The sequence below is a fragment of the Cynara cardunculus genome, assembly GCF_001531365.2.
Source record: "Cynara cardunculus var. scolymus isolate 2C chromosome LG 17, CcrdV1, whole genome shotgun sequence".
Classification (NCBI taxonomy): Eukaryota; Viridiplantae; Streptophyta; class Magnoliopsida; order Asterales; family Asteraceae; genus Cynara; species Cynara cardunculus.
Window position 1 is genome coordinate 30219291 of NC_037544.1, and position 17375 is coordinate 30236665.

At 36.9% G+C, this 17375-nt stretch overlaps 1 non-coding gene across 1 annotated transcript; it reads right to left on the reverse strand.

Moving 5' to 3' along the window:
- Positions 1-16434: 16434 nt before the first annotated feature.
- On the reverse strand, positions 16435-16541 carry LOC112501354. The gene has a single exon (XR_003067485.1). It is a non-coding gene; the product is annotated as a small nucleolar RNA R71 (small nucleolar RNA).
- Between the last annotated feature and the right edge of the window lie 834 nt (positions 16542-17375).

Below are 17375 nucleotides of genomic sequence, written 5' to 3' on the forward strand. Positions count from 1 at the left end.
GAGGTTGTCTTGTATGGTTTGCTACTATGTGATTGAGATATTACACAAAGTGTAGTTGAATGCTCATTGACTGGATTATTTTCTTGTGTTTATGCATCAACTTCACATCTTTGTTGAAACCATAATCTTTTGGGTAACACATGAAACCACAATATTTTTTACCACAATATAACACAACATGTTCAACCAAAGCCTACCAATTGTTTTCCACCTCTTCTCGCACAACCAACAGGATCTTTTGTATTTTTTGTTTTGATATGATGAAATGTAATTTTAGAAGATTAACGGATTTCTAAGACGCTCAAAATAGTCTCATTAAATTAAAAAAAAATGACCCTTTTGCCCTTATTTACATACTCACATTAAATATTAGAGAGTTATTTTTGGAATTTCAGTAATTAATTTTTCTTTTATTTTCAACCATTGATTATTAATTTGTATGGTTGATATTGGATCTCACGGTTACCACAAACAACTTAGTTTTTCCTTGAATGAGCCCCTATATGTGTGTGCGTATGTATGTATGTATATATATATATATATATATATACACTAGGTTTGAATCCGTGTATTACACGGAGTAATTTAAAAATAAAATCATGTCAGAAAACTTATGTTACAAATATGAATGATAATCGAAAGTACGATGTTATTTTTCCAAGCTTTTTTTCCTTCAGAATTGTTTTTGAGATTTGTAAAAAATTAATAAAAATATGAATAAATATCAAGACTTTGTAAAACAAAATTTATGATAGGATGTAAAAGATAATTTCATATAAATAAAATAAAAACCACGTATCATAAATTACCAAATACTTCTTTATATACAACATTCTTTGTTCTATTGCTAAATATACCATCATCATCTATAATTAATATTTTTAAACCTTGCTTACTCTAGATAAAGCAACATACAACTGACTATGGGTGAAGACTGGTTGTCTCATAAACAAACCAACCTTCGATAATGATTGTCCCTGTCATTTATTTATGGTCATGATAAAACATACAACAACTGGAAATTGTCTTCTTTGAAACTTGAATGAAATCCTTTTATCTGTAGGTGTCAAAGAATTATTGGAATAAATGTTTGGCTTCCAACATTGCTTCCAGATATGATCTCTGCTTCTATAACCCGATTTCCCAAAAATAACACCCGTAGTCTAGTTCCATTATATAACCCATATTTCTGATCAATATTCCTTAGTAACATAATTGGAACACCGATTTTTAGTAATATCTTATGGTTTGGCAAACCCGATAATTTAAGACCATTTAAGACATCAGGTGAGTACAAAGTTTTATCAAACTGGTTGTGATTCTGCTATGATTCACATAGACTATCTAAACTTAGGTACTCTTTTTCGTCTTCTGGAAAAAACAATAGCAAACAGTCGTTCATTTCTTGAACGACTTCATGCTTTGGTGCAAGTATTACTCTTTCCTGAAAATGGGATGAAATTTTGATATTTACAAGAAATGAAGGGTAGACAAATTCAATTAATGCAGATATATGATCTATTGAATCGGTAATGAGAAGATCATCAGGTATATCAATAATTGCCTCACTGTCATTCACACTACCAACCTTGTCTTCTCCTAAATCCAAAAGCTAGTCTGTAAAAACCCTTGTCTGTTCGATTTCAAAAGCTTGACTACCAACAGTTAACCTTATGTTTTTAGTTAACCTTAGAACTTTACATTTTTTCCAAAATGTAAGATGAACTTAATGATGCATTAACAATGTCTTGTCTACTTGCGTTAGGACTAACCGGCAGAATTTGTCTGAAATCTTCACCAAAAACAACTACTTTGCCACCAAAAAGCATTTCCGAGTCACTAATGCCTCGACTACCAAAAATATCATTCATACTTCTATCCAATGATTTAAATGCATGTCTATGAACCATTGGTGCTTCATCCTATATTCCCATATAATCAACGTAGTCTTCTTTAGTAACTTAGCAACATCACTATCTGGATTTATGTAACAAAGAGAATCTTCTTTAAGAATTAGAGGAATATGAAAGCGAGAGTGTGTTGTCCTACCTCCTGTAAGAAGTAAAGAAGCAATACCACTCGAAGCAACGTTTAAAACAATTTTTCTTTTAGATCTTATTGATGCAGATAATGTCATACACAGAAATGTTTTACCTGTTCCGCCATAACCATATACAAAAACCACACCTTCTTGGTTATTTTGAACCGCTGTGATGATATCATGATAAACAATTCGTTGCTCATTTGTTAAAGCACCTACAAGTTGATGAAACTCATTCCATGGATTAGCAATGTCGTAATCTAGCTCCTTCATAATCAAATGATTGTATGAAGACTCAAGAGAATCATCATCAGGGTAAGGCATAGTCATGAATTTTTCCAGGCTGGAATTTTTACGAAGTAAAACCTTTTCAATCTTGAACAATGTCAAGTTCTTGCCTTGTTCTTCATTGATGGATAAACCTATGAAATATATAATGTAAATGTAAACAACCATTACATAGAAATTATAGCTAAAAAATTTAAGAAAAAAAAACATAATATTTAAGAAATAATAAAACAATAAATTAGTTTGTATTTAAATAATAATTGTATAAATATTTAAAGGGAAAAGTACAATAAAAACCAATGGATTTTCTTGTTTGGAATGATTAAGTCCTTAGATTTTTTTTTGGAACAAATAAGTCCTTGGACATTCCAAAACATGTTAAATAAGTCCTTGGACAATTTTTTTGAACAAATAAGTCCTTGGACATTCCTCCAAAATATGTTAAATAAGACCTTGGACAATTTTTGGAATAAATAAGTCCTTGAATATTCCAAAAAATGTTAAATAACTCATTGGACAATTTTTGGAACAAATAAGTCCTTGAACATTCCAAAAAATGTTAAATAACTCATTGGACAATTTTTGGAACAAATAAGTCCTTGAACAATCCAAAACATGTTAAATAACTTCTTGAACTTTTATAAAACATGTTGGATACATTCTTATGACTTGTACAACTAGTTAAAGTGGTAAAATAGTGAAAAAAATCGGGAAAAAAACCCAATGAACATCCATATTTTGAACGATTAAGCCCCTAAATATTTTTTGAACTAAAAAGTATTTAGATCTATAAAATTAAACAAATATAACAAAAAAGTACTTACATTTACAAAAAAATAATTACATTTAAAAAAGATTTTTGATAAAGTTTATTTTAATTAAAATTAAAATATATTCTGTCAGTGATTTTTCAAACAAAAAAAAATAATTATTATTAAATTTATTTTAATTAAAAATATATATATCATGTATGTGATTTTTTAAATTAAAAAAAGATTTAAAAAGATTACTGGTGAAATTTATTTTAATTAAAAATAATATATTTTATAATTTTTTTTTATTTTTTTTAGTTTAAAAAATCACTGACAAAATATATTTCTGGATTTTTTTCCACTATTTTACCAATTTATCGTTCAAAATATGAATGTTCATTGGGGTTTTTTCCGGATTTTTTTTCCACTATTTTACCACTTTAACTAGGTGTACAAGTCATAAGAATGTATCCAACATGTTTTATAAAAGTTCAAGAAGTTATTTAACATGTTTTGGATTGTTCAATGACTTATTTGTTCCAAAAATTGTCCAAGGAGTTATTTAACATTTTTTGGAATKTCCAATGACTTATTTGTTCCAAAAATTGTCCAAGGAGTTATTTAACAATTTTTGGAATGTCCAAGGACTTATTTGTTCAAAAAATTGTCCAATGACTTATTTAACATATTTTGGAATGTCTAAGGACTAATTTGTTCCAAAAAATTGTCCAAGGACATATTTAACATGTTTTGGAATGTCCAAGGACTTATTTGTTCCAAAAAAAAGTCCAAGGACTTAATCATTCCAAACAAAAAAATCCATTGGTTTTTATTGTACTTTTCCCATATTTAAATAGATAATTAACATACCTAAAGACTTTAGTGCAATTCGTTGATTGTAAAGAATCCCATCTGCCAAGTATTGTCATGTTTTTTGCCAAAAAAATTCAGGTCTAGACAGACTATTTGAAATCAACATGGTTGCAAATAAAGACCGTGGATAAAAACCAGATCCAGTTAAACTTGCTTCTTCAATGGAATCAACATATTCCTCGTCATCATCTAAAATCCCAAGAGCATAACATGCATCTCTAAAAGTAGGAAATATATCTCCATTAATGTACGAAAGTCTTCGAATGATTTAGGACCTTTGAATTTATTCAAAAGAATTCTTAAATAATATGCTTTACCTAGTAAGAGAAACTAAATGAACTCTTCCAATTGAAAAACTGATATAGAAGCAAATAGTTGTGGTCCAACTGTGGTGAATAAGCCCAGTGTGTGGAGAGTTTATTCCAGACGGGCCAAGGCCCAATAGAAATAGAAAGTTAGTTGAGCATTTGGTTGTTTAAATAAGTGGTGCCTTCCTGACATGAGGGGCATGCAGAGAATAAGAATTCTGTTAGGCTCTACGTTTGTTAGAAAAGGGAGTTATTCCCTGGAATTTCCTCTAGAGAATTGAAGTCTGTAAGTTTCTTCTTTCATCTGTAGTTTATTTCTTTTCTAATTCCAATCACCCGGTTACGAATCCTTTGATTTCATAACATTGGTCCGACCTGCCGGATTTCGATGGAGACATATTTGCAAGCACATATCGAGGGCCATGAAGGTCAGATTCAACAGTTGTAGATTGATGTTCAGGAGATTAAGGCATCGTTGAAGAATATGATGGAGGATCAGGAGGAAGAGAGGGGATTCAGGAAATATATGATGTCGTGGGTGAAAAATCAGCAAGGGAAGGACCCTGAAATGGCAGAATCGTCTGGATTGGGCTTATTTCCACCTCTTTTCAACTCCAATTTCAGATCCGATCTAACAGGTAATCCCCAATACTGTGCGGCTAAAAAAATTAAACTACCTGAATTTGGATGATACGATCCTCGTGATTGGATTACTAAGGCTGAATTATATTTTGAAATCCATGGGACTGCTCTTGAGTTGCGTACTCGATTGGCTCAATTGAGCATGACGGGAGTAGCACAACACTGGTTCACAGTGGTGAAAAATATTCATGAAAACTTGAGTTGGGAGCAATTAACTCGAGAATTACTGCAACGTTTCGGTGGTTTAGAGATTCAAAACCCTTATGAGCAGTTATCCACTATTAAGCAGATTGATTCGATTCACGATTACATCGATGATTTCGAGTATCTGTTATCTTTGATTCCACGTCTTCCGGAATCACAGGCGTTAGGGTATTTTCTGGCGGGGTTGCAGCCAAAAATCAAGCAATGGGTGAGGCTGCATCGTCCTCAAACGAGATTGGATGCCATGTATCTTGCGAAGGATGTGGAGGAGATGCTACAACCATCAGAGCATTCGAAGCTTTCTGCGAGGTATCGATATCAAGCCCCTAAGTCGGTCTCCGATCAGGTCCATTTTGGTTTACCAATAGGCCCAGTGGGCCAAAACGTTAACAAGGCCCAATCGACTTCCTCTAATTTGGATCGACGCTCAATTAATCTGACGAAATCGATCCCTAGGCCAACTTTTATTGCATCGGTGATAAGCCCTCAACGGACTGATTCAACATCGAACTCAGGGATGAGGAATCGAGGGGTCAGATCTCTTTCACGATCGGAATGGGAGGACAGGCGTCGGAAGGGTTTGTGCTTCAAATGCGGACAACAGTTTGGTCCCTCACACAAATGCCCGGAAGCCAATTTTCAGGTGTTGTTATTAGCAGACGATGAGAAAGTTGATAAGGAGGGTGAGCAATCAAGGATGGATTCGCCGGAGGAAACCATTAACGAGGGAGAATTCGCTACAGGTGAGTGTTCAATATTGGAATTCATGGGTGCAGATGCTATATCTGACCCTAAGCTACAAACAATGAAGTTGGAAGGGTTACTTCACGAAATTCCGATAGTTGTGCTGGTAGATAGCGGGGCTACTCATAACTTCATTTCCAGGAGATTGACGGAGGCGTTGGATTTGTTGATAACCACGTTTTCGGGAATACAAATCAAACTCGGAGACGAGCATAAAGTCTTTGTAATTCGGAAGTGTGTGAATCTTCCGATCGTCTTGGACGAATGTGAGTTCACGATCGATGCGCTACTCTTTGAGATGGGCAATCTGGACATGGTGTTGGGAATTGAGTGGCTGAAGGCACTAGGCGAAGTTGTCCACAATTGGGAGCTTCACACTATGCGAATCAAATACAACGATAGAGAGGTATGCTTGATGGGAACGTCTTTTCCTGGTCAGGTTCAATCATCCTTACAAAGCTGGTTAACAGTAGCCGAGTCTTCATTGTGTGTAGTAGAGGAATTGTTGACTCTTTCTCCGTGTCAATCGCAGGAATTGTTGGGTTTATTTGCTCAATATGCTTCGGTCTTTGACGAAATGTCGGGTTTACCTCCGACGCGGTCAAGAGATCATGCCATCAATCTCTTCCCAAATCAGGGTCCTGTGTGCGTCCGTCCGTATCATTATCCACACGCTCACAAGGCTGAAATCAAGCGTCAAGTGCATGGGCTGCTGAAATTAGGGGTTATACGACCTAGCAACAGCTCCTATTCCAGCCCGGTGATTTTGGTACGTAAGAAGGATCAGTCGTGGAGAATATGTGTCGACTACCGAGCTTTGAATAAGGCTACCATCCCAGATAAACATCCAATTCCAGTGGTGGATGAGCTAATTGATGAACTTAGGGGTACTAAATTTTTCTCTAAATTGGACCTTAAATCGAGGTACAATCAGATTAGAATGAGGCCCGAGAGTATCGAGAAGACCGCTTTCCGGACGCACGACGGTCATTACGAGTATCTGGTAATGCCTTTCGGGCTAACTAACGCCCCCGCGACCTTCCAAGCAATCATGAACGATATTTTTCGACCCTATTTAAGGAAGTTTATTGTGGTGTTTTTTGACGATATCCTAGTGTACAGTCTGACGTGAGAACAACATTTGTTGGATTTGTCATTCACGTTGGCCACATTAGTCACCCATCAATTCGTGGTTAATCGGAAGAAATGTTCTTTTGGCCAAATATCGGTGGAGTATTTGGGGCATATCATTGATGGCGAAGGTGTTTCAATGGACCCTAAGTAGATACAAGCGGTTCTAGAGTGGCCGACGCCTAGGCAAGTTAAAGGCGTCCGAGGTTTTTTGGGCCTCACGGGTTATTACCGTAAATTCGTTCGTAATTACGGTAATTACGGGGTAATCGCTAAACCTTTAACCGATATCACCAAGAAAGATAATTTTCATTGGGATGAAGACACTCAACAAGCATTCGACCGTCTTAAACACGCGATTACTTCAGCCCCGATCCTCGCACTTCCTAATTTCTCGGCCCTTTTCGTGGTGGAATGTGATGCTTCCGGGCGAGGAATAGGTGCGGTATTGATGCAACAACATCGCTCGATTGCTTTCTTTAGTAAAGCGTTATCCGACCGCAATTTGGCGAAATCAGCCTACGAACGTGAAATCATGGCGTTAGCTTTTGCTGTACAACATTGGCGAAGCTATCTCTTGGGAACGACGTTTACGGTGTATTGTGACCAGAAAAGTTTAAAGCACTTGTTACATCAATGTATCACCACTCCCAATCAGCAAAACTGGGTCGCGAAGTTGCTGGGGTATCACTTCGACATCTGCTATGAGGCAGGTAGGGAGAACAGGGCAGCAGACGCTCTGTCCAGACGCGATGACTACGGGGAACTGTGCACCGCCACATTTTTCCAACCAATTTGGGTTCAGGGTGCGCAATTAGTGGAGAAAGCCATGTCTGATCCCGATCTCCAACAACTGATGCAAACATGCCAACAACAACCAGGTTCTGTGCCAGGTTACGAAGTTCGGTCTGGAATCCTTTACTACAAGGGTCGATTAGTTATCCCTCGTAATTCCGAGTGGATTCCAGAATTATTGGCTGAATTTCACAAGTCAGCTATTGGCGGTCACTCGGGTTATTATCGTACTTACCATCGATTGGCTGCCAACATCTATTGGTCGGGCATGAGTTCGATGGTCCAACGCTTTGTACAAGCTTGCGATGTGTGCCAACGTTGTAAGACCAGTTCACTCACCCCGACGGGCCTTTTACAGCCTTTGGATATTTCGGAGGCAAGCAATTTGGGAACACTTGTTCATGGATTTCATCCTCGGATTGCCGAAATCCAAGGGTTTTGACGCTTTGCTGGTGGTGGTGGACAGACTTTCCAAATACAGCCACTTTATTTTGCTTAAGCACCCTTACACCGCTCGAAATGTGGCAGATATTTTTGTCAAGGAGGTAGTTCGACTACATGGAATTCCAAAGTCATTTGTTAGTGACCAGGACCCGGTTTTTATGAGTCATTTCTGGCAGGAGCTGTTTCGTTTACAAGGTACCCGTTTACACATGAGCTCTTCTTACCATCCGGAGTCCGATGGTCAAACGGAGGTGATTAATCGTTGCTTGGAAACTCCATTTGAGGTTCTGGACAGGATTGGGTCTGTGGCGTATAGGCTAAAATTACCAGTGACCTCTAAGGTACATCCTGTGTTTCATGTTTCATTACTAAAAAAGGTGGTACAAGGTGTGACGGGCGAAGCCGACTTACCAGCTGAATTGGATTTAGAGGTTGCTGATCAGATGTTTTCGGAATCCATCCGCGCCATACGAACCATTGATCGTCATGGTGATGCTGTTGAGCAATGGCTCATTAAATGGCGTGCACGACCGTTGGAAGAAGCTACTTGGGAAGATGCATTGGTGATACAGACGCAATTTCCGGAAGCGGGTCTTGAGGACAAGACCATTTTTGAAGGGGTGCCAACTGATACAGAAGCAAATAGTTGTGGTCCAGCTGTGGTGAATAAGCCCAGTGTGTGGAGAGTTTATTCCAGACGGGCCAAGGCCCAATAAAAATAGAAAGTTAGTTGAGCATTTGGTTGTTTAAATAAGTGGTGCCTTCCTGACATGAGGGGCATGCAGAGAATAAGAATTTTGTTAGGCTCTATGTTTGTTAGAGAAGGGAGTTATTCCCTGAAATTTCCTCTAGAGAATTGAAGTCTGTAAGTTTCTTCTTTCATATGTAGTTCATTTCTTTTCTAATTCCAATCACCCGGTTACGAATCCTTTGATTTCGTAACAACAACATTTTTTCTTTCGATCCCAACATCGCTCTTCCAGTTTCCACACAAACTGTGTAGGGAATTCAACATAAGTAAGTTTTCTACTTCTTGATAAAGTTCATTACACTTCATCCAAGCTAAGAACATTGAAGACGTCATAGAAGGTCTGTTTATGACATTTTCAATATCATCTTGAGCACCAAAAACGACTTTTTGTTGTCTAGGAAGATGGAAAGGAAGCCTCAAAATAGAAGGAGTCATGTAATGAACATCGTACCCAAATATACGCCATGAAGCTTCATATTCAGATACATATCTACAATCATAATATTCCTTTATTTCATCAAAGGAATTATTATTATCTTCTTCATTACTGCTTTCTACAACTGCAACAGTAGCTCTATCCGGACCCTTGTTGATATATTTGAACGAACACTTAATAGAAGAAGCCTGATTGCACCACTCAAAATATATGTGTACCTGATATCTTTTCAAAAGATATTTGTTATATGCAACAACATTTCTGTTATCTAGTTTAACACCTGACTTTTCAACAAAATGAAACAACCCTCCAAACACAAAATAGTACGAATTCACGAAATCTTTTGAAACAACCTAACATACGAGATACAGTACTAATATACAAAAGTTAATATCACACATTTCCACTTCCATCATATCAAAGTTATACAAACATTCCAAGATGTTTCACATATCAAAATATTGGTATGTTAATAAAAACTTTTATCGAAAAATAACATCTTCTTCTAAATATCACTTCTGTACATTTTTCTTTTGCCTTTATTCTGCGATGATGGATGACTTGCAAATTAGTGCAATAATTGAGCGTTAGACCAAAAAACCTAGTGAGTACATTTCCGTTTCACAGAACATAACTTACTTCGAAAACCAAAATAGTTCAAACCTGAACCTTAATGAAGTATTTATACACTGGTTACACCGCCATTTCATCTCTCACGGTTACAAGTCCATTTCATCTCTCACGGTTACACCGTCATTTCATCTATCGTGGTTATACCGCCATTTCATCTCTCGCGGTTACAACGTCATTTCATTTATTACGGTTACATCGCCATTTCATCTCTCGCGGTTACACCACCATTTTATCTCTCGCATTTACAGCGTCATTTCATCTATCGCGGTTCAACCAGATATAATTCACTTCCTGAAGAGATTGCTGTGTAGTATGTAGTCCTATCAGGACAGTACTATGTCCGGATATGAGGTTAGTGGACAGACTTGATCTTATCTGGACAACACTGTATCCGAAGAAGAGGTTACATGATAAAACTACAACATATGGTCATACCCGGAAACTGTCTTGTCCGATGAAAGTTCTTATCCGAACACTGCTTTGACCGCTGAAGGTACATATCCGGACACAACTTTGGCCGGTGAGGGTACATATCCAGACACTGCTTTAGCCGGTGAAGATACATATCCGGACACTGCTTTGACTGGTGAGGAGCCTCATCGGACAGGCTTTGTCCGATAAGCTTAGTTCTTAAGAAATTTATCAAGCGATGAAGTAGCATTATTCATATAAAGTTGAATCTCATTAAAACAACATAAAACCAGTACTAGATTCAATTGTATTGTGAACATATGATAACCAGATATACTAAAAGAAGTAGAACTCACCTTTGCCTTACAATTAACTTTGAAAATTGCTTTTACTCTATGATCTTCCAAGTTTCCCCAAAGAAGTTTTTTAGATAACAAAAAAAATCAGTAAACCCTCTCCTATTCACATGCACTTGCTATAAAATCAGTAAACCCTCTCCTATAGCAAGTGCATAACTGACCTCAAGGGTGCTTGCCATGCAACTTTCCCATAATAAAGTCCACATACACATACACATACATACATACATATATATATATATATTTATAATTACACTACTCAAATTTGATTATAGAGAAGGAACCATAGATCGATTCCTCTCCAACCCATGAATGCCAAATACTAACCCCGAACTTCCCATTACCAAACTATTTTAATACCAGATCAACTATATCTGTAAACTGAATATTACAACATCCCATCCTTACAAGAATTCCATCCCCGAATTCCACTAAGTAAATAAATGAGGATATTTTATCCGTATCTCTGTCTCTGATTACCAGGTGGCTTCCGGTCTTTTATGATAATTCCACTGAACTTTCACTAACCCAATCTCTTTATTCCGCAATTTCTTTACCTTGAAGTCAATAATGGGTTCAGGGGTCTCTTTAAAACATAATTTCTCATCAATCTTAATTTTTGGTAAAGGCACAACTACTTTTGGATTTACAACACTTCCTCAAATTTGACACATGAAATACCACTTAACTTCAAATGAAGTTCTAGTTTGTATGACATCTCTCCAGTTCTTTCAATGATAGGAAAGAGTCCAATATACCTTGGGCTCAACTTTCCTTTTTTTCCAAAGCGTACTACTCCCTTCCACGGTGATACCTTTAACATTACTCTATCTCCAATTTGAAACTCAATCGGTTTTCGACGTTTATGTGCAAAACTTCTTTGCCGATCTTGAGCCATTTTCATTTGTTCCTAGATTTGAAAAATTTTATTTGTTGTTTGCTGCACTAACTCAGGCCCAACTAATTGTTTCTCACCTATCTCATTCCAACACAAAAGGAGTTCGACATTTTCGTCCATATAGAACCTCAACATGTGAGGCTGGAATGCTCGAATGATAAGTGTTGTTGTAAGAGAATTCCACCAAAGCCAAATGATTATCCCACGATCCTCCAAAATCAATAACACAATCTCTAAACATATCTTCTAGTGTTTGGATAGTTCGTTCACTTTGTCCATCCATTTGAGAATAATAAGCTGTACTTAACTTAATCTGTAAACCCATCTCTCTTTGAAAACTCTTCCAAAAACATAGACGTGAATCGACGGTCTCGATCAGAAATTATTGATAATGGAACAACATGACGTGTCACTACCTCATCAATATACCATTTTTTTAATCGTCCTATTGAGTATGATTCTTTCATTGGTAGAAAATGAGCAGACTTGGATAACCGATCCACAATAACCCAGATGGCATCATAACCTCTTGGTGTTCTCAAAAATTTGGTTATGAAATCCATAGTAACGTGATCCCATTTCCAGTTCGGTATTTCTAAATACTGCAAGTTACCACATGGATGTTGGTGTTCTATCTTTACTTGTAAACATGTCATACACTACTCAACATGTTTGGCTATATCTTTTTTCATGCCCAACCACCAATAATATTTTTTCTTGTCCTGATACATTTTGTTTGTACCTGTGTGGATAGCAAAACATGATTTGTGAGCTTCAGTTAAAATACGTTTTTAAGATCACCATAACACAATACCCAAGATTTGTTTTGGAAGATCCATTATCCCCTGTCATTCTTTTCCAATTCAGATACCATTTCACTTAGTCTTTCTTGTTTAATATTATTCTCTTTCATAGCTTCATTTTGAAATTTTTGCAGTTCATCATGAATACTCGGTAGTAACTCAACTCTTAAGGCTATAGCTTTGATGGTACCACTTTTCTCTTGACGGCTTAAAGCATCAGCTACCACATTCGCCTTTCCCGGATGATACAATATCCCACAATCATAATTACTAACCAATTCTAACCATCATCTTTGGCGCATGTTCAAATCTTTCTTATGGAACAAATGTTGTAGACTCTTATGATCTGTGAAAATCTGACATTTCGTTCCATATAATTAATGCCTCCAAATCGTTAAAGCAAACACTACAACTGCTAATTCCATATCATGAGTAGGATACTATTTTTCATGTTCCTTTAATTGCCTTGAAGCATAAGCAATTACCTTCCCATGTTACATCAGTACGCAACCCAAACCCATTTTTTAGGTGTCACTATAAACCACAAAATCTTCCGTCCCATCTAGCAAGGATAGCATTGGTGCACTACATTATTTATCTTTCAATGTTTGAAAAGACCGAGCTTGATCCTTTTCCCATTCAAAACTTACATTCTTCTTCGTCAACCTGGTTAATGGAGTAGCTATACGAGAGAAATCCTGTATAAACTTGCGATAATACCTTGCCAACCCAAGAAAACTTATGATTTATGTTGGTGTTTTCGGCGATTCCTACCTCTCGATGACTTCAATTTTAAGAGGATCCACCTTGATGCCCAATTCCGAAATAACATGGCCCAAAAATTGTACCTCTCGCACTCATAACTCACATTTTGACATCTTAGCATACAATTTTTCTTGTTTCAATAATTCCAGAAGTAGTCGTAAATGGTGAGCATGCTCTTCCTCTGATCGAGAGTATATCAGAATATCATTAATAAATACAATCAAAATTTATCGAGATATGAACGACATACTTTATTCATCATATCCATAAATGCTACAGGTGCATTTGTAAGTCCAAATGGCATAACCAAAAATTTATAGTGCCCATAACGTGTACGGGATGTCGTTTTCGACACATCTTCACCCCGAATCTTCAGCTGATGATAACTGGATCGTAAATCAATCTTAGAAAAGTAAATAGCCCCAACCAATTGATTAAACAAATCATCAATTCTTGGACGAGGATACTTATTTTTTATCGTTAATTTATTCATTCCCGGTAATCAATGCACATTCTTATTGATCAATCCTTCTTCTTAACAAATAATACCAGCGCACCCCAAGGAGAAGTACTTGGTCGAACAAAACCTTTATCTAGTAATTCTTTCAGCTGCGACATCAATTCCTTTAATTCAGATGGAGCTAGCCTTTACGGTGCACGTGCAACTGGCGCCGCTCCAGGTAGTAACTTAATCTGGAATTCTATCGGTCGATGATGTATGTTGAGAATTCAACATATAAAGCACTCGTTTTACGTCTTATTTAGTAAAATAGTTTACTTTCATTCCCACTTTGAGTCATTTTTATTAATTTCTTTATACATTTGTTATTATGGAGCTAAATATTGTGGTTGACTTATTGGTACTCATGGAAGATGCTAATGGAGAATTTTTGTTAAAACAGAAGGATGCTACAGCATTGGTGCAACGGCAACCTGATACATGCGCAGCTTTTTGGAGGGCTTAATGATTAAGACGCTGCCTTTTTGTATTTATGGAAGATAGCTGTAGAAGCTGACTTTTTGTTTAAAAACCTGTGGTTAAGACTCTTGTTAGGTTATTGTACTTTTTAGTTAATCTAATTGTACTTTGTAACTTGTTTTTAATACTTAACCTTTAAGGTTTGTATATTTAGTCTTTTAGTGTCTCCTTTGGGTATAAAAGGAGGGCTTGGGTTTTATTTTGGATACCACTTGAACATCATCTAGCTTTAAAATCAACCCTCTCCAAAGGTGATTTGTAGTAATCTTTTGGGAGCAATACAAATTCTTCATTTTTAGTTTTTCATATTTAATTTCTCGTCTTTTAATTTTCGCTCTTTATTTTACGTTCTTTTACGTTTATTGTCATTTACATTCCATTATTTAATTTTCGCAATTTACATTCTCGTCATTTATTTTTTTGTCATTTATTTTTTCGTCATTTACTTTACGCAATTTACATTTATGTCTTTACTTTCCGTCATTTATTTTTCTTGCAATTTACTTTCCGTTATGAGTAGCTAAGCTTTTATAGCTTGGGTGTGAGACGGAAAGGTGAGTTTTTCAAACCAAAAGAAAGTAGCTAAGTGTTTTCGTAAACAACGTTCGATTGTTTCATTTGAGTTTTTATAAAAACCAAGCACAGTTCTTGACGTGTTGATCACTTTGAAAGTGTTAAAGTGCCATGGACTTAGAGATAAGTGATTGAATGCACGTCAACTTGAATGACATAAGAGGTAGATTTGAGAAAGTTGCCGACAAGGAGACTTGTCATTTATGTTTTTCAAACTTAACTCCCGACGGGTTGGTCACTCTTCGAAAGTGTCAAAGTGCGATAGATTCAGCGATGAACTATCTATGAACACACGCCAACTCGAATGATATGGGAATCGACTCGAGAGAGTGATTTTTAACAAAGAGATTTGTTTATCCATATATTTGAAAACACCATCTTGTCACTATCCATATTCCGGACACCATATAGAGATATGGGTGGAAAGCTATAACATAGTGCAATGGTGAAGTCCGAGAGGAATGCCTTCAAAATAGATGGTGGAACTTAGTTTCGAAACACTGCTTGCTGTAGTATTCCTACAACAATGGCTACTGGAAATTTGTTTGGGTCTCACCTTAAGTCTTACACCCTTGCTACTTTTATATATTCTGTATTCTGTTTTAATTCACCTTAATATCAAGCTGAAGTTTTCAAAATCGTCATCTGAAATCATCTCTTTCATTGGACTCTCATTTAACTTTGGCTACAATCTCCGTGGACGATAATCCGGTACTTGTACCACTTTATTACTTGGAAAGACGACATTGGACCGTATTGTATACTTGCTTTGTGGTCCATTTCATTAGTCTAAAGGTGTGAGATATAAACCGACCAAGTTTTTGGCGTCGCTGCCGGGGATTGGCAAGCTAAAAGTTTTATTTTGAGTAAAGTAAAAGATTTGATTTTTCTAGTACCATTTGAATCATTTTTAAAAGTGGTGTATGCCATGGACATAACGCGGGGAATTTTTCGAATTTGATCCTGAAATTGAGAGAACGTTTCACCATAGGAGGAGGGCTTAAAGAGCATTTTTTGCTCTACTCCCTCCAAACATGGCGTTACCTCCCTCAATCATTCTGGAAATATCGCATTTGGAAAACCACCTGCCGGTTTTTGCACCAATTCCACCATTTCCGAACTTTCCACAAGGACACCCACATAATGATAATGATAATAATTTGGACACAAAATCGGAACCTAATGAGCAACAAAGAGCACAAACTTCGAACATCATTGATTTGGCAAATTCCAAAAATGGGAGGATCATGGATTATGCTATTCCGGATTTTGAGCAATTAAATTCTAGGATAGTTAGACCACACATGACCGCTCTCCATTTCGAACTAAAACCGATAATGTTTCACATGTTGCAAATGAATGGCCAATTTGCTGGATTATCTTTGGAGGACCCACATTCGCACTTTAAATCTTTTATGGAAATCACTGATGCTTTCCTAATCCCGGGAGTGTCAAATGACACTCTAAGACTCATTTTATTTCCATTTTCATTTAGGGATCGGGCAAAAGCATGGTTTAACTCTTTAACACCGGGTTCTGTGCCGTCGTGGAGTAACATGGTGAAATTTGTTTTGCGAAAATATTTCCCACCAACAAGGAATGCTAAGTCCAGGAACGAAATCTGTCTTTTCAAACAAATGGACGATGAGGCTGTTCCTGACGCGTGGGAAAGGTTCAAAGAGCTGTTGAGGAAATGCCTACACCATGGCATTCCGTACTGTATTCAACTTGAGATGTTTTACAATGGGTTAAATCCCATGGCAAAACAAATGCTCAATTCAATTGTAGGCGGAGCCTTCATAGCCATGACCTATAATGAAGGATAGGAAATCCTGGAAAAGATATCAGCCAACAATAGGCATTGGGCCGACCCATGTGCTCAACCACAGAAAAAGACTGCTAGGATACATGATGTAGAGGCATATATTGCATTAACAGCTCAACTCACCTCCATGACCAACATGCTGAAAAATTTAACTTCGGGTCAGGGAGGACAACAAACTGCTAACATACCTGTCCCAATAGTCCTATCTGTGCAGTGTGTGCTGTGGAGAGGAACACTCGTATGAACACTGCCCTTACAATTGTGAATCAGTAAACTATGTTCGTAACAGAGCTAATCCCTATTCCAATACATATAATACCAGTTGAAGCCAACACCCGAACTTTTCTTGGAACAGTCCCAGTTTAAACCCACCAGTCCATAAACAAAAAGGAACTTCTAATTTCCAACCACAACATCATGGAAACAATTCTAACGCTCAGACTCACCAACAAAGTTTTCAAAATTCACAACCACCTTTTCAGAACAAACCTCCTCCACAGGCAGAATTATCATCTTCTTTGGAAGCAATGATTAATCAACAAAGTGCTTCCATCAGGAATTTAGAGACTAAAGTCAGTCAACTTGCGCTCAATCAGAACAATTGAGCCCTTGGTACCATGCCCAGTAATACAGAAGTCCCTAAAGACCTAGGAAAGGAACAAGTGAAAGTAGTGACCCTTAGGAGTGGGAAGGAGTTGACAAAAAAAGTGACCAAAGATA